The 18207-nt window shown below is 49.8% G+C and overlaps 1 protein-coding gene across 2 annotated transcripts in view; it reads left to right on the top strand.

Annotated features, from left to right (window-relative positions):
- The first annotated feature begins 8258 nt into the window (after positions 1-8258).
- Scn4a (sodium voltage-gated channel alpha subunit 4) overlaps positions 8259-18207 on the top strand; it is a 51023-nt gene continuing 41074 nt past the window's right edge. Inside the window, exon 1 of one of the 2 annotated variants that reach the window (XM_087570018.1) lies at positions 8259-8336. The gene's annotated coding sequence lies outside the window, so the exon portion shown is untranslated. 2 annotated transcript variants of the gene reach the window in all.

Here is an 18207-nt window from a genome sequence, read left to right as displayed (position 1 = left end):
TAATAATAAAAATATAGGGAAAGGTGAATCTTCAACGTGGCCACACTGGGAGGGAGAACAAAGTGATCCAGTGACAGCCCCCTAACCTTGCCCCAGGACACCCTCAGGGTCCTGGCATGAGAGTTACATGGAAAGAGCAGTCAAACAACCCAAGAGAGAAATCACTGTGCCTGGAAATTAGCTAGAAGGGAGGTCACTCCCAACAGAGCAGTGTTCTCAGTCTTCCGAATGCCGCGACCTTTAATACAGCTCCTCGAGCTGTGGTGACCTGCTACAGTAACTTTGCTACTGTTGTGAATTGTGGTGTACTATCTGACATGCAGGAAGTCTGCTATGCGACTCCTGTGAAAGGATCATTCGACCCCCAAAGGGGTCACGACCCACAGGTTGGGAACTGCCTCGATAAATGCTGAGATTCCAAGATAGAGAACGAAGGTGTCATCGTGTGAGTAATGGGGCCTACAAGCAGGTGCCGGCAGGAGCAAATGGGTGACATGCACAGCCAAGACTGGAAGAATCATTTTGTTCCTTGTGTCTGACTCCAATCCTGTTGTCGTAAAATTATAAAAACAAAACAAACAACAAAATGTCTCTTATCCCGCACTAGGTTCTGCACTGCACTGCCCCAAGATCTCTGATTGATATCTTAATCTCAGTCAGCAAAGCCTCTCACCCGCTTTGCTCCATCCCATATCACACTGCTGATGGCCTCTCTCGGAGCCTGGCAACAATCTCTCTACCCATCCACTTCCCAAGGCAGGCTGCCACCCCGGCAGAAATACACACCCCAATTCCCAATTCCGTGGTGGCCTAGTGTCTTTGGCTGCCACACATTCTCTTAAACTTAAATCGCCACATGAAAGAACACACAACACAATGACCTCTGATCCAATCAATAAGATATAATTGCCCACCTAACCATACAAAGCCCTGTCCACATCCATCCCTTAAGAACATTCGTAACGACCTGTAAAGGTGTAGAGTGGAATCTTAACATCAGCCTCCGTGTTCTCTCAGCGCCTTCTCCTCCTTCCCATTCCAGCCTCCTCCTCTTCCTAAAACTTTTCTCCCACCCACCCTTCCTTCTCGTCCGATGACAGGCCTCGCTCTATCTTGTACCTGACTTCACCCGTATGACATCCTACACAACCCTATGGAAACACGCATGCACACACATACACAGATTCACACATATATACACATGCACACACACATGTACACACATATATACACATGCGCACACACATATATACATACATACATGTACACACATACACAGATACACATATATACACATGCACACACATGTACACACATATATACACATGCGCACACATATACACATACATACATGTAAACAACACACATATACTAATGCATACATACACACATACATACACATACACACACATAACATACATACACACACCCATTCACTTACACACACACATACACAAACACATATACACACATGCACACATACATAAGCACACACATTTTTTTGAGATGGGGTCTCAGCCTAGTCTGCCCTCGAGTTCCATATGTACCCGAGGACACTCTTGAACTCCTGATCCCCCTGTCTGTATCTCGCAAGCGCTGACTTTCCAGGTCACCCCTTGTGTGTGTGGTGCTGGGCAGAGAATGCAAGCACTCTGTCAATGGAGTCAACAGCCACGATCCTAAATACCAAGGCTTTGGCGGGTGCAGCCGCTCAGTACAGAGCTGTCCGGCTGCAGCGCGTCTACAGCGATGTGGGACGATGTCAAAGAGAGTTGAGTGAAAAGTACCTCAGTGGGATTTTAGTTTTATTTTATGTGCATCAGTGTTTTGCCTGGGCGTGTGTCTGTGTACAACATGTGTGCCCCTGAAGGACAGAAGAGAGTGTTGGATCCCTGGAACTACAGTTACAGATGGTTGTGAACCACAAGGTGGGTGCTTGGAACCAAACCCACTGAGTGATCTCTCCAGCCTCTTTGTGGGGTTTTTTTGTTTTGTTTTGTTTTTTTGTTTTTTGTTTTTGCCGTTTTGAGACGGGGTTTAAACTCTGGTCGGTTCTTTCTAGAGATTAACCTGAATGATAAGATCTTTTTTTTTTTTTTTTTTTTTTTTTTAAAAAGAACATGTCCAGGACTAGAAAGTGTGTCCATTGGCTCGGCGAGGGCCCGGGTTCAATCCCTGCTGCCACACAGGTGCGCAAATCTTCAGCACGTGCTTGTAATATGTGTGGATCGTGCGGGCATGAGTGTGTGTGTAGGAGAGAAAGACAGTGTCAGTCACAGAGAATCTATGGCAGTCTCTGGATACCCACCACCCACCTCCCTCCTCCAGCCCCGCCCCCAGGCCTTCTGTGACTGGTCCACCCACTTAACTGACTCTCCACATTTACCAACCACGGGCAAGACGGGCCAGCAGGATTGGGCATCTCCAGCAGTAAGGGAGGGGAGTATTCCTTAGGGGTTGGCCAAGGTGAATCTCACATTATGGACAAACCCTTACCCTCCCACGCAGGGAAGTGCAACGTACTGGCTTTTCTCCTATCCCTGTCCTTTCTCCACTTGGTCACAGTGGCTTGCCTCCCAGGTCGGCTTTGGGAGGATTCCCCACTTAAACACCACCATCATTCCCCACACCACCCCCACCCCAGTTCCACATCTGCTTCCTACAGAGAAGCCCCGAAAAGATGCCGCTTCCGCTTCCCTTCTGCTACAGCAAATCTGGTTCTGAGAAACAAAATACTGTCAGGTGTAAACTGGATTCGACACAGGCAAAGTTGGAGACTGAGGCTGGGCGAGGAGGGCACCACCCTCATCCTTCGGGAAGGAGCGTGGGCAGGCTGGAGAGAGATAGGCGATTGCTCCAAAGCCTCACACAAAGAACTGTGTGCCGATCCTCTGTGTAACCCGTATGTAGAACACAGGGCTGACGGGGTCCTGGGGGGACTATGCCCTATCCAAGTTCTTTGTCGAAGGAAACCAAACCATATCCGTATAGAGGCTGAAAATCCCCCAAATGGCTGCCTGAGCGTTCTGTCAGCCCAGGGAGAACTGAAGAGGTACGGGCCAGCTACTTCCTGGTCCAGACTTAGGTTCTTTCAGAGGTTGGACCCTCACCCCGCCCCCTTTTTATTTTGTCCCTTGGTAGGGACTCTTCCTTATGTCTTTGGGTTTGATGGTTTGCTTGTTTGTGTGTGTGTACATGTGTGTGAAGGGAGGGCTGTGTGTGTGTGTGTGTGTGTGTGCGTGTGGAGGCCAGAGTTTGATATTAACATGTCTTTCTACAAATACTTTGCTTTATTTTTAAAAATAATTTGAAATATTTCTTTTATTTTGTGTGTATGAGTGTTTTGCTTGCGTGCATACGTGGCCATATGTGCACTGTGTGCCTGAGACATCACATCCCCTGAAACTGCAGTTTGTGATGGTTCTGAGTCACCATGTGGGTGCTCAGAACCGAACCTGGGTCCTTTGCAAGAACAAAACCTTTTTTGTTTGTCTGTTGTTGTTGGTGGTGGTGGTTTTGTTTGTGTTTTGAGACAGGGTTTCTCTGTAGCCCTGGTTGCCCCGGAACTCAGTCTGTAAAACAGAATGGCCTCCAACTTGGAGATTCATCTGCTTCTGTCTCCTAAGTGCTGGGACTAAAGGTGTTTGCCATCTCCACCGGGCTAGACCAAGTGCTCTGGAGCCGTCCCTCCAGCCCCACCTTATTTCTTTAGACAGGGTCTCTCACTAAACTAGTCTTTGTTGTTTCATCTGGACTGGTTGGCCATTGAAGTCCCTGGGATCCACCATTGAGCTCTCCTCCCTCCTAGGCTTTCACTGGGTGCTGGAGATCGGAACTTGGGTCCCCATGTTTGCACAACCCACCCACCGAGTCAGCTCTCCAGTACCCACAGTGTTCTGTGGAGAGGACTGAAGACTGAACATTACTCCCTGTCCAAAATCAGTAAATGGTTAAGCAAAGGACAGTACTCCACCCAAAGGAACATTATGATGTCACTAAAACTTATGCAGCTGAAGGACAAACGGCTCCCTCCTGTGTCGGCTGGAAAACGGGCCAGAAAAGACGTTTGGGAGAATTCCAGGACTCTTGATGTCTACTTTAGCCGCAACTGAGCTAAAACAAGGAAGGGAACATCTGGACATCAGACAGCAATGGACCTTTTGGAGGACTCAACTTTTCTCTCTCTCTCTTTCTCCGCACCCTACTCCCCACCTTGATTTTTGTCTTTTTTTTTTTTTAAGATTTATTTATCATATATGCAGTGTTCTGCCTGCATGTATGCCTGCAGGCCAGAAGAGGGCACCAGATCCCACTATAGCTGGTTAATGTGCTACCACCCTGTGGTTTTTAGGAATTGAACTCAGGACCCCTGGAAGAGTTAACAGTGCTCTTAACATCTGAACCATCTCTCCAGTTCCTCCCTCCCCCTTTATTTGAGACAAAATTTCTCTGCGTTGTTCTGGAACTCACTCAGTAGACCAGGCTGGCCTCAAACTCAGAAATCCGCCTGCCTCTGCCTCCCAAGTTCTGACATAAAAGGCTTGTGGGACTACTGTCCAGCTTGAGGTCCCAATTTCTAAAGAAGCAAGGAACTATGATCTGAGGGTTGACAGAAATCAAGTATTGGTCTGCAGAATTCTGTGGCTGACGATGTACGGGCAAGAAGGAGTCTAGGAAACACACCAGCGAAGGAAGTTCGTTTCTGCCTACCTGCTCTCACTGGGCGACTTCTACAATTGCAGGTGTCCCTGAGTGCTGTGGGAATGTGGTTTTGTTCAACATTAGCTGGTGGTACTCTGGGGACTTGTGGGTATGTGAATAGTGCTGGCTGGATGCTCTGGGGTAGAGACTTATTTCCAGAGTCCTACCCATCAGAACTTCAAAATGGAGCTTCATATCTTTCCTCCCCACCAGGACCCCTGGAACTGAGGCACTGTCTACCATGAATGAGTATCTAATAAAAGTCTCAGGATGTTACCCTGACCAAAATGATCCAGGGAGGGAGCCATGTGCTCAGGCTAGGAGAGTAAGTTAGGATGGTTTGACAGTCCTGTTGGTTCAGAAATCCCTGGTGGCTTAGACTATCCACTCGATTGGAATACAAAATACTTAGGAGACCATTCCGCCACAGCCCTGGTGTGCTGGTGGGCGGTGTTTCCAGGGAGGATTAGATCATGAGGAATCTGAGCTCGCAGATGAATTCGCCCCTTGACAGATCCACAAATACAGATGGTATTTGATGGAGGTGGAAAAAACCAGGAGGGTGGATGTGATTGGAGAAGGTACGTTATTGGGGGTGTGCCCTTGGGGTTCTAGCATGGCCTGGCCACTTCCTGTATGCTTCCTTTTCTCTGTATCCTGATCACTGTGAGGTGAGCTCTTCTGTTCCGATGCACCCTCCCCACCCCGACAGACTGAAGTATATGAAGAAGCCTAACCAATGCTGTCCATAGGTGGCCCCTCACGCCTGCCTTCCTGTTTCCCTCTTCTACGTCTCTCCTCTATGTAGGGTCCTTTTTCCTCTTTCTACAGACAAGCTTCCTCCTCAGGCATCTTCTGTTTACCCCTGTTACTTCTGACAGACTTAGAAGCTCCTCTGGATACGCATAGTCTCAGAGAAGGGAGCACCAGCACCCAGAATTGGCCAACCAGAGTGATATCGTCATCCCTGTGGCAGAATGGGGTGGCTGTCATACTGTAAGCAGCCCTACAGAATCATGTATGGAGTTGCGGGGGTGGGGTGGGGTGGGGTGCTTGATAGAGGATCGGTTGCCCAAAAAGGAAGGAGAATTCACTAAGAGAAGGAACCGTGGGTTCCATCTTGAGCATCTGTCTCCTAATATGACTAACCCAAATAATACTTGATACAAAATAGAAAACTTAGCTCCCTCCATCTCATACACATATGCCTTAGAGAGGGTTTCTATTCCTGCACAAACATCAGGACCAAGAAGCAAGTTGGGGAGGGAAGGGTTTATTCAGCTTACCCTTCCGCATTACTGTTCATCACCAAAGGAAGTCAGGACTGGAACTCACGCAGGTCAGGAAGCAGGAGCTGATGCAGAGGTCATGGAGGGATGTTACTTACTGGCTTGCTTCCCCTGGCTTGCTCAGCTTGCTCTCTTATAGAACCCAAGACTACCAGCCTAGGGATTGCACCACCCACCATGGGCCCTCCTACCCTTGATCGCTAATTGAGAAAATGCCTTACAGCTGGGTCTCATGGAGGCATTTCCTCAACCGAGGCTCCTTTCTCTGTGATAACTCCAGCTTGGGTCAAGTTGACACACCAAACCAGCCAGTGCACCATATGACTGCCACCTGCAACAACATAGCCACGCTACATCTACCAGCCAATCTACTTCAACTGTGACCGCTGCCCAGAGCTGTACAGTGCACAGCTCATACAACTGAAGATCACAGCCTCGCCTCCTCATATGTGGTTTTTGGTTTTTTTTTTTTTTTGAAACCTCAAAGCCAACACTTGTTGGAGGAAGGTACATCACTTCCTCCTAATCCTTCTAATCCTTTCAAACAGCGCCACTCCCTGGTGACGAAGCATTCAACTGTATGAGCCTGCAGGGGTTGTTCTCACTCAAACCACCACATCACGAGTCCAGTATCCACAGTCAAGGGGCAGTGCCCTATCAAGGGAACGGTGACCTGAAACTACAGCAAGGTTGGGAGTGACGGAAAGGGCCCTGAGTGGCCTTGGGGAAGCCATCTGTGAAGGGTCTGAAAAGAAACCGTGCTTCCTGCTACATTCTAGAAGCAACCCCTACACACACATTAGCAACAGAGCTAATTGCTCCTCAGAAAGGACCCCAAGCCAGGCCATGTGTAGAAGGGACCAATGTGAACACCTGGGTTTAGAAAATGCTCAGAGTGTCAGCGGTTCTCCACGTCACAGATACTCAGGTGTCATACAATGCGTTGGTCACGCAGAGGGAGCTGAGAGGTGGGGAGGGCCTAGGCCTAGCAAGAAATTCTGTAACCACAAGTTGCAAGCTGGGTCCCCCAGGAGAAGCTCTGTGACCTCGGAAGCTCTGTCCACGGAGGTGCTAGAACAGAGCACAGGTTCCTCCAGAAGACAAGGGTGGCTGCCAGCCAGGCCTCCCTGAGCCTACCAAAGCACACTGCACCCAGAAGGAATGCACACAATATGACCAAGGCAGGGTACTTTGGAAGATCTGGAGCAGGAGGAGACAGAAGTCACAGTACCTTCAGGCTGAGACAGAGCACTTCATAACTACTCCACTAGGGGGCACTACGGCTGCAGAGTGAACAGGGGCGCTAAGCCAATCTCATTTTTCCCAACCACAACCCCTCCCTGGGCTGGAAGGGACAGATGTCTTGCCAGCTGGGGGTTGGGGGAGGAGGCAGACAAATGTCTCTTGGGACCTCTGTGTGGTCCTGTTAAACAGTTGGGTGTGAATGTATGTGTGTCTGTGTGTGGGTGTGGGGGTGTGATTGGGGGTGTATAGACCGGCAAACACTTGATTAAAAAAAAAAATCTATTGGTTGAGCTAGCAGGCCCTGTTCGTGTGATCAGAAGTGGGTATGTTGGCAAACAAGTCACACTAGTGAAAATATGAAAATACAAGAATTCATGGACTTACACACAGACATACCCTTCATAAAAGCCAGTGTCCAAATCATGCGTTATCTGGCATGGGAGTGACTGGGAAGGTAGTGTTTTGGGAGTGTGTAACTTGAAGGATGGCACAAGTCTGTGGTGTGAGCCTGAGTGTGTGTGTGTGTGTGTGTGTGTGTGTGTGTGTGTTGCTTTGTATGTGTTGCTGACAGCATGGGCATGCAGCATTTGTGTGTAGTGAGTTCACATGTGAGTGTGCACCACAGTGAGTGTGTGAATGTGAGTGTATAGACTAGCTTGTTCCCTGTGAACACTTGTAGAAGTATAAGGGAGATTGGGTACAAAAATGAGCCTGTATCTGTTCGCTAAGATCAGGAGAGGTCCTGGATGGGGGAAGTGTGTGTGTGTGTGTGTGTGTGTGTGTGTGTGTGTGTGTGTGTGTGTGTGTGTCCATGTGTGGATGGGTGTGTCTTGGTCTGGACTCCTGGGTCAGTGTGGTCCCAGAACCCAGGCAGTCGCAGGGTAAGCCTGGAACATGCCAAGAGGGAAGTGTGGCTGAGGCACCCACCTGAAGATTGGCCCAGTCCTCAGGTTTCACTCATGACCCTGTGACATCAGCGGCAGCAGCTGTCCTTGCCGGCCCGGCCCCCCAGCCAAGTCCCCCAGAGCTCCAGCCCCAGCCTGAGGTGGGCACGGCACCCGGGGCTCGTCCGCCACCGCTCTTCTCTGCTTCTGGCCAACAGTGAGTACTGTGCCTTTCTGTGCCAGCCCAGCCTGGTACCCCCAGGGGTGGGTCACCCCAAGAGACAAGTGACCCTGGCCTCAACCCCAGCATGAGTCTAAAGAAGTCACCACTTTGCTTCTGCACGGCTGACCTGTTCGCGCCCGGCTCTGCTGTCTGCGCCCGGGCCCCACTCTGCCCTGTCAAAACCTCCGTGTACCCTGACCCTCTCTGTCCCCAAGCTTGCTTCTCTGTCTTGTCTTTTCTCTCTGTCCCTGCCTAGCCGTCCTTTCCCTGAGCACGAGTCCTCATTCCGGTTACAAATGTGACTAAAGGTTAGCTCCAGACGGGCGTAGAGTGACCCAAAGGACAGAGTCCAGGCTGTAATTTCTTCAGGAAGGGACATGAGCGGGGGGAACCAAAACAGTGACTCGGCTTGGCCTGTTTGCTAAGAAGCAGGGCGGTGGAGAGCGACAAGAGGCTGGGTGGGGGTAGGGTGGCGGTGGCGGCCGCGGCTCCTTTGCTCTACTGAAAGAGGAATCTGTGAGATGCCAGCGAAGGACACATCCCGGCTGCCACTAAGTTCTGCCCACTGTCCCGCCCTCCTGCAGCCCTCCCTGCCAGCCACGGGTCTCTCTTTTCCCAGCGAATCTGGAGGAAGTGGGGGCGGGGGCGGGCAGAGGTGTAGTCCCACACAGCAGAGAGGGACCCAGGGAAGCATAAGCTAAGAGGGATGTGGGTCTGCGGAGCTGGAGAGTGCACCTTGAGAGGAGAGATGGGATTGCACCACTGGCGGAACTCTGGAGACCCAAAGAGCCCTGAGTAGACTCAGGAGGATACAGGGGCTCCTAATGTAGGTCAGGGGACCACTGTCCAGCAGACCTCAACCCCTCCAGCCCCTTTTACTAAGAATAGAGTTCTCAGGACAGAGGGTAGGCAGGCATGGCTGGTAACCAGGTGTACCGGGGTTGGCAGACACTGGGGGGAGGGGCCAGCGCTAGTTGGGTTGTTTACCAGAAGGGTCAACTTGGTGACCGTTATTAGGGCGCATATCATAGTTATTAAGACTATGATGGGGGGCTGGAGAGATGGCTCAGTGGTTAAGAGCACTGACTGCTCTTCCAGAGGTCCTGAGTTCAAATCCCAGCAACTACGTGGTGGCTCACAACCATCTGTAAGGGGATCTGATGCTCTCTTCTCATGTGTCTGAAGACAGCTACAGTGTACTTATATATAATAAATAAATAAATCTTAAAAAAAAAGACTATGATAGGGGTTGGGGATTTAGCTCAGTGGTAGAGCGCTTGCCTAGAAAGTGCAAGGCCCTGGGTTCGGTCCCCAGCTCTGGGGGAAAAAAAAAGAAAGAAAAAAAAATCACATAGCATCAAGCCTATGATAGTCTTAGCTGGGCGTAGTGACGTACACCTGTCATCCTAGCACTCAGAGGCAGGAGGATTGCCACGAATTCAAGGCCAGCCTGGGTCACATATGACCTCATATTGGTAGAGAATGAGATCTTCAGGACTAGGCTAAGCTACATCCAAGGGTTCAGAGGCTCTACTGTCAAGAGGCCGCCCTCCCACCCAGGAGGGGACCCTCCGCCTGCCCCCTCCTCACCTTCCCTCCGGAAGTTTGCACATGAACAAGTCACTCAGCAGAGTCTGGGATGGGGAGTCTTTGCCGAGGTCCTGCCTGCCCATGAACAGGTCGGGGAGTTTGAGGAGGGGGAAGGGGTTGAACTCTGGGGAGGTGACAGGAAGATCCTAACAGTGGCAGAGGCTGAGCGGCCGTTGTGTACAGCGGGGTTGGAAATTGGGGTACCTAGGAGTGTTTCTATTACTGGAGTCACCTCCGAGTCCTCTGCCTATACCTTCGGGGACAGGGACAGGGACAGGGACAGCGACAGCAGTGGCCACTACACTACCTTTTGCAGCCATGTTAATTATGTAGAACGAGGTAGAAGCTAAATATCCCAGGACCTAGGCACCTGCTATATCAGGCAAGGCATCCAGACAAAGGTAAGCCAGGCTTGTGTCCCCACACAAGTGCCCAGGTAACAGAGGACAGAGACCACAGGCCCTACGTCTGGGGACCTCAGAAGCCTACCTCCATCCCTCAAGCCAGGCATCCCGCAAAGGATTATATGTAGGTATTTAGGGAGTGAGGAGAAGGAGGGTGAGGAACCTTTGTGGGCCCAGCCTTGTCTTGCCTATCATTTCTGGTTTGGAAATATGTGTGGGTGAGGACTTGGAACTGGGGCTCATTTTCCCTGCTCAAGCATGGGCAGAGGGGAGGCCTGATTCAATAACTTCTCTCCAGAGGTTTCTGTATGCACCAATTTCCTGACAAGGGCTCTGCTTTGGGGGAGCGTCAATTCCAGTCATCATAACAGCGAGGAAACGGGGTAGACAAGGAAGCAGAGTGGGTAACACATCTGAGGGCAGCAGTGTTCAGAGAAGGCTCAGGGAAGAGGGAGAGTGGAGAAGAGAGAAGGAGCCATAGTTCCCAGAAGAGGGAAGTGGCTGTCGGGTGAAGACTGGCCATGAGGCCTGGAGAACAGGGAGGAACCACGAGGGGGACCAAGGCAGATGTGTGGGTGACAGCTTCACACTCCATGGGTCCTACGGTCAGCTTCTTCAACACCGTCAAGCAGATCCTCATACTCTAAAGGGTCCTAGCATGTGCTTGAGGCACACCGTGAGTGAGAGGCCAAGGCCCATGCTCTCTGGGGAGGAATTTGGGTTGGACTGAGTCAGGACAGAGCTTTCCTAGGGACCGTGGAGATTGTGTGATGGCAGCAGGTTCTGGGGCTCTGGGCCGGTCTGATGACTCTTTCAGGGGTCCCCAGTCCCATAATGGCATTGGAAGGCTCTGGGGGAGCCCAGGTTTCTTTCACCTTTACCAGCATCCCATTCTGCAGCATCAGCGAGGGCTATTTTTATTCGCCGACGTTCTCAGTCAACACCCTATGTTGAGGGTGGGGAGGGAGGCAGAGGAGTGAGGGCTCCGGGAGTCCTAAGGGCAAGAGTGGGCAAGGTGGGGGACAGCTGAGGCCGTGTCCCTGTCTCAGGATCCTCTGCCTAGAGTCCTGGCATAAGAGGGAAAGGTAAAACTCAGTGGTCACCGGACTCCACCCTGGTAGGTGCCAGTGGGTTACAGCCTGTGAGTATCAGTGAGGAGCTCTTCAGCACCGGCGTGTCCAGAGCAGAGTCTCACACGCAGTGGTGGCTCTATAGAGGGCTCACTAAATTCACCGTGCCTATGAAAACAGAAGCAACCAACCCCACCACAGCTGTCAGAGAAGGGAAATGCTACGAGCTCTGGAAACCCTTTGAAACCGAGGTTTGGGGCCTGAGGAGATGGCTCAGTCCATAAAGTACCGTTTTGTTATGCAAGCGTGGGGACCTGAGTTCGAATCCCCAGCGCCCATATAAAAAAACCAGGTGAGCCTGTAATTTCAGCTCTGGGAGGAAGAGACAAGAAGGTACCTGGGGCTTGCTGGTCAGCGAATCCAGATGAATTAGTGTGCTCCAGACCAAAACACAGAAGAGCAAATAGTGACCTTAGTCTTAACCTGCACACACACACACACACACACACACACACACACACACACACACGGCAGGGGAAGTCGAGGTTTTTTTTTTTTTATTCATTTCTGATACCCTGGAAGTAAGGGCCTCTCTTACATGTGGAGCCCTCCAGCTGGGCTGCTGTGAGAGCTTAGAAAAAGAGCATTGGCTATGAAGTCTGCTGTAGTTCTCTGTTCGCTTGTGTCTTTGTTGAGGTTGGCAGGCGTCAGTCAGTTCAATTTTGAAACAGAGGCTCCAGGAGAAAAGGGGAGAAGACCTTTCCTGATAACAACTTCTAGGTAAAGTCCCCAAGAGCAGGAGCATGAGGTAGCGCAGGCTTCCTGAGGACAGGAGGCAGCTGTCAGAGCAGGACACCTGTCAGCCTTCCTTCATCTCAGGTGTAGGATGACTGGTGGCCACAGTCTCTGCTCCCAGGGCCTCTGCAAGGAGGCTTATTAGCTTGTCCATGTGATGGGGACTGCTGGAAGAAGATATAGAGCTAGGTGGGTCCTGGAATTCTCTGGGTTCTAGGAGGACAGAAGGAGCTGAGTGGAGTGTATATATATATATATATATATATATATATATATATATATATAGAGAGAGAGAGAGAGAGAGAGAGAAGGAGCAGGGTGAAGTATATATAGAGAAGGAGCAGGGTGAAGTATATATAGAGAAGGAGCAGGGTAGAGTATATATAGAGAAGGAGCAGGATGAAGTATTTATAGAGAAGGAGCAGGGTAGAGTATATATAGAGAAGGAGCAGGGTAGAGTATATAGAGAGAAGGAACTGGGTGAAGTATATATAGAAAGAAGGAGCAGGGTGGAGTATATATATAGAGAAGGAACTGGGTGAAGTATATATAGAAAGAAAGAGCAGGGTGGAGTATATATAGAGAAGGAGCAGGGTGAAGTATATATAGAGAAGGAGCAAGGTGAAGTATTTATAGAGAAGGAGCAGGGTGAAGTATATATAAAAAGAAGGGGGGCTGGGGATTTAGCTCAGTGGTAGAGCGCTTACCTAGGAAGCGCAAGGCCCTGGGTTCGGTCCCCAGCTCCGAAAAAAAGAACCAAAAAAAAAAAAAAAAAAAAAAAGAATTATCCAGAAGGAGGACCCATGGCAGGGGGACAGCACCATCCACACAGACATGTTTAGAGAAGGTGAGTGGCTCACACATGACTGTAATGTGTGCAAAGGAGAGGGACCAGCATTGTGCGCTAGGCACTGTTCCTTAGGGAGATTTAAGCTAACAGAAGGCAGTGTGCCCCAGGCTTGGACAGAACAAATCAGTCTCCACACCCTTTGAGCAGCTGGGAAATGAGTCACAGAGGAGAGAGAGAGATAGAGATAGAGATAGAGATAGAGAGAGAGAGAGAGAGAGAGAGAGAGAGAGAGAGAGAGAGAATGGTTCATACAAATAGGCCATAGTGGGGGTTAGATACATGTGATGGTTATAAAAATAAACTTTAGTTAGGCATCCTGGTACAATCCTATAGTGAGTTCAAGGTCAGCCCAAACCACCTATAGGGATCCTGACTTAAACAAACAAACAAGTATCCGGGAAGTTCTTTGCCAGGCTGCTGACTATTGTGTTCCCAGTCCTTCAGCCCACGACACAGAGCGCCAAGACATAGAGCATAGTCCTTCTAGACATCTTCAGCAGCCGTACCTTTCAAGGGGCTTCAAGCAAGGCCTCTAGCCTTTGAAGCAAAAGCCAGCTCAGTGCAGGGGGCCATCTGTGCTGTGGGCCAACTATGCCCAGGCCAGTGCCATAAGGGGCTAGATGGAGGCCATGTTTGTAGTAGTGGGTACATGGGGTTGATGTGAAAGAAAGCTGTGCTCAAATCCTTACTTGGGATAATAAAACAGGGCCTGGTATGTAGTACTGACTTTTCAACAAAGAATCTGGGGGTCTAGGGTGTGCCTTGGTTAGTGCTGTGTACTTGCCTGTCGTGGGTTCTTTCCCTGCAGCACCGAAAGCAGGCATAGTACCCATCAGCAATCCTAGTCCCTCTGAGGTAGAGAGGCAGAAGGATCAGAAGCTCAGGGTCATCCTTGGCTACGTAGCAAGTTCAAGGCCAGACTAGGATACATAAGACCCTGCATCAACAATAAGGAAAATGAAAGAAATGGGAGAGGTAAAGTGGTGGAGGGGAAAGAGGGTGGGAAGGAGGGGGGAGGAGGAAGGAGGGAGAAGGAAGGAGGGAAGGGGATAGAGCTCAGGGCTGGGGGCATAGCCTAGCATGCATAAAGCTGTAAGTTCAATTCCCAGAGACACTGAACTAGGTACAGAAACACAGGCTTATAATCCCAGCATTGGGAAATGGGGGCAAGAAGATCAGAAGTTAAAAGTCGTCATTCTTAACTAGATAGGGACTTCTAGCCTAGTCTGGGTTGTTGAATTATGTGAGACCTGTGTTTTTGGTTTGTTTGTTTGTTTGTTTGTTTGTTTGTTTGGATCGTTTCTTTGCCTCTTCACCGGCTTCATGAGTCAGATGTACAGGTGAATGCCCCAAGATTTAGGGCCAGAAGAACCCATCCTGTTCTGTGAAGCTGTTTTGGAAGACACCTGGAATTCTGCATCTTGAGATAAATTGTTTGTTTGTTTAAAAGGTTTAGGCCTGGAAGGGAAAATCTTCCCTGGGGCTGTGTTCCTAGGGATACATAAGCTGTGAGGAGTTTGGGAAGGTGCTGTCTGAGGCAAAGGCCGGGCCCAGCCTACTCATAGGTTTTCATGCCATTGCTTTGAGCCAACAGGGGACACTCAGGGGAGGAACAAGGCTGTAGCTGAGATGAGGCTCGGGACAGGGAAGAAGCATCCAGCAGTCTCTGAGGGTCTTTAGGGCTCTCAGGCTGCAGGACTCGCTGTGGAAGAAGAGGCTTTGGATGTGCACAGAGCCACCTTGGTATACAGTCAGTGCAAAATAAATGTACCCATCACTGTCACCTGTGGCCTTTGGTTAGTTGATGACCAGGCTGAGTGAATTGGGACTCTGAATAAAGAAGGTTTATTCTAAACCTTGCACCCCTTCAAGAGCCTCCTATGTAACCCCATTGGTTTCCTGAATTCTGGGAGCCACTCAATGCCCAGGGAGTTCCACCCTAGGCTTCCAGCTCTAGGCCCCATGGGAACAGAGTTTTCTCTACAGACAGTGTTAGGCCGGGAGGGAAGGGCCACCTAGGATGACCTCTTCTACTCTGGGCTGCTAAGGCCAAGGAGGCTTTGTTCTCCCTCCTCTCCAGGCTAAGAGATGTCAGAACAGTAACACAGCTACCCTGCTTCCTCCCATCCCCACCTCAACTGGAAGAAAAGTTGTGACTTGGGACTCCAGCCAGGGAAGCACCCATTTCTCACGCTTGGAGCTGGGCACAGCGGGAACCCAAGGATTTGGGGGAATAGTCCACCTGGGAGCCTGGCGCTCACTTGGACCAGAGTCGAAGTTTGTTATGTTTGGAGTCACTCAGGAAGTTTTGTATTGGAGCTCGCACTGTAGGTGGCCCTTAAAGTAGAACCCCCCCACCTCCACTGGGACATATGGCTCTCAGTAACTTCTTTTTGTCTGTGTCTGTCTGTCTGTCTGTCTGTCTGTCTGTCTGTGCCTTGTTCATGCTGAGTGATAGGTTACTTTTCTGCCTGTGAAATGAGCCAATTCAAGCCAGATTGGTTTATCATGAAGGTTTATCGTGAAGCTGCTTTAGGCAGGAGAGTTCACTGGACCCAAGGAAAGAGACCAGGGAAGTTGCCACGGGGGGTTGTTGGGGGGAGGGAGAAAGAGAGAAAGGAAACATGGGCAGAGAGAAGAAGAGGAGGAGGAAGGTGGGGGGAGAGACACCAAGATGTCTGGATTGTGTAGGGAAGGGCGTCTGGGGGAAGGATGACCTAGCTCCTGGGCTGGAAAGTTCAGGATTAGGGAGTAGGGGGGAGGGGGAAGGGTATACCTGGTAGGGACTGAGGGATGCTGGGAGGACTTGAAGGCCAGATCTGCTTCGATATATAAAAATATCCACCTCAGCCCCCCACCCTCCACCCCTGAAACCAAACACTAAGAAGAGATTTACTCTGTAGTAGAATTCACTACTAGCCCAGGGTGGCCTCAGAGTCATGGCAATCCTTCAGCCTCAGCCTTCCAGTGACTGAGATTACCGACATGAACTACGGTACTCAGGTTGCTTTGGACAATTTTGTTCACTTTATGCTATTTCTCGAGTCCAGGTCTCACTATGTAGTCCTGGCTGATCTGGAGCTGCCTATGCAGACCAGGCTGGCTTCGAACTCACAGAGATCCATTTGCCTCTGCTTCCCAAGTGCTGGGATTGAAGGTGTGTGCCACCCATGCCACGCTATTACATGTGTTATTGCTATTAGGAATGTGTGATGTGTAGAGGCTGGGTATGTGTGTAGTCATGTCATGCGTGTGGGGGGGGGGTCAGTTCTTTCCTTACATCATTTTCATGGGATCGAACTCAGATCATCAGGCTTAGGTAGCTTGTGCTTCTACCCACTGAGCCATTTAGCTGGCCCTCTAATTTCTTTCTTAAACCAACCAAAGAGGTGGACAATGGTGGGTGACGAGCAGTCTTGTGAGAGACTAGTTGGCAAGGAGAGTGGCTTCTGGACCCTGAACAAGGACAGCTAGCAGTGTGCCGTCTTTGTACTCATAAAGGTGTGCTCTAAAGGGGATGGGGAAGGGTGCGCACCCAGGCCATGCTCACCTATGGTCAACCTTCCAAGACAGTTTCTTACCATAGCTTCGTATCACAGAGTAGCAGGGGCGTAACTGACATCACATGAGAGATTGCGGGCTGGTGCCAATGAATGAATTTCTGGATATCTGAAGACAACCCCCCACTCCCCGCCAGAAAAATTGGTTTTCCAAGAAGGAAGGTTCTGGAAGCATATGAAAGCATCTGAGTGAGGTTAGGAGACTATCCTGAGCTTTGTTTGGCTTATAGTTGGGACATTTAGGATGGCAGATGCTCATTCGTGGTAGATAGACTTGATCTCAGAGGAGATCCACATCCAGCAGAAAGACGGGGTATCTGGGGCTTAGAAGGGGTGGGTGACCAAGGTCTGTCTTTGTAGCCCAGGCAACGACATGTGTTAGCCTTGTACCCAGCAGCTTTTCTTTTCTTTTTTTTTTTTAAAGATTTATTTATTTATATGTGAGTACACTGTGGGTGTCTTCAGACACTTCAGAAGAGAACATCCCATTGCAGATGGTTGAGAGCCACCATGTGGTTGCTGGGATTTGAACTCAGGACCTCTGGAAGAGCAGTCAGTGTTCTTAACCGCTGAGCCATCTCTCCAGCCCCCAGCAGCTTTTCTGTGTTTGTTTCCAGTTCTTAGAGTCTTTTGGTCAGTTCTGACTTTGGACGTAGACAGTCATGTCACCTGTCAACAAGGATGGTTTTATTTGATCCTTCCCAATTATTATACTTTATTTCCGTTTCTTGTCTTATTGCAAAGGTAAAACTTTCAATCTGGTGTTGAAAAGCCATGTGGAGCCAGCTGCCTTTGCTTTGGTCGTGACTTTTGGTAGAGAACTTTCTAGTTTCTCACTGTTAAAGTAAATGCCCACTGGAGTAACTGTAGGGCTTTCGAGACACGGTTTCTCTGCGTAGCCCTGGCTGTCCTTGAACTCACTCTGTAGACCAGGTTGGCCTCAAGCTCAGAGATCCGCCTGCCCTTACCTCCCGACTGACGGGATTAAAAGTATGGGCCACCACCACCATCGGCAGGGCTCTTGATAAATTGTCTTCATCAACTTGAGGGAATTCCTTACCTCTCTAATTTGCCATGGTCTTATTATGAATAAGGACTATGGGATTTTTTTGTTTTGTTTTTAATCTTTGATCTCACCCATTGATATGACAGTGTGATTTTTTTCCCCTCTTTAGTCTATTAGTAAGAAGTTACATTATTTAGTTTCTTGAGTTTCCCTTGCACGTTTGAAATAATCCCACATGGCCATGGTACACAATCCCTTGACATACTGTTGGATATTAATCAGCTGCTATTTTTGCTGAGGCGTATGAAGATTGGAAAGAAAAGAATCGGGGTAATTTACAGGATGGGGAATCAGACCACAGGTCTTAGAGACACCCAAAGCGATGGCAGACTCTATCTGGGATGAATGGATGCACTGAGTGCCCAGGCCAGAGAGGAAAAAGCCTCTGTGGTCAAACTATATCTGGAATCTGGTGCTCCAATCTGGCTGCCCCACAGGCAGAGACAATGCTGGGCTGGACCTGCTCCAGGAGGAGCTGCCTCACCCCCATCGTCCTCACCCTCGGCTCCCTGCCTTCGGACAGCTGGCCT

Source organism: Rattus norvegicus, chromosome 10 (assembly GCF_021556685.1).
Source record: "Rattus norvegicus strain SHRSP/BbbUtx chromosome 10, alternate assembly SHRSP_T2T, whole genome shotgun sequence".
Classification (NCBI taxonomy): domain Eukaryota; kingdom Metazoa; phylum Chordata; class Mammalia; order Rodentia; family Muridae; genus Rattus; species Rattus norvegicus.
The sequence above is the reverse complement of the archived record's forward strand: the minus strand, read 5'-3'. Positions and strand labels throughout refer to the sequence as shown.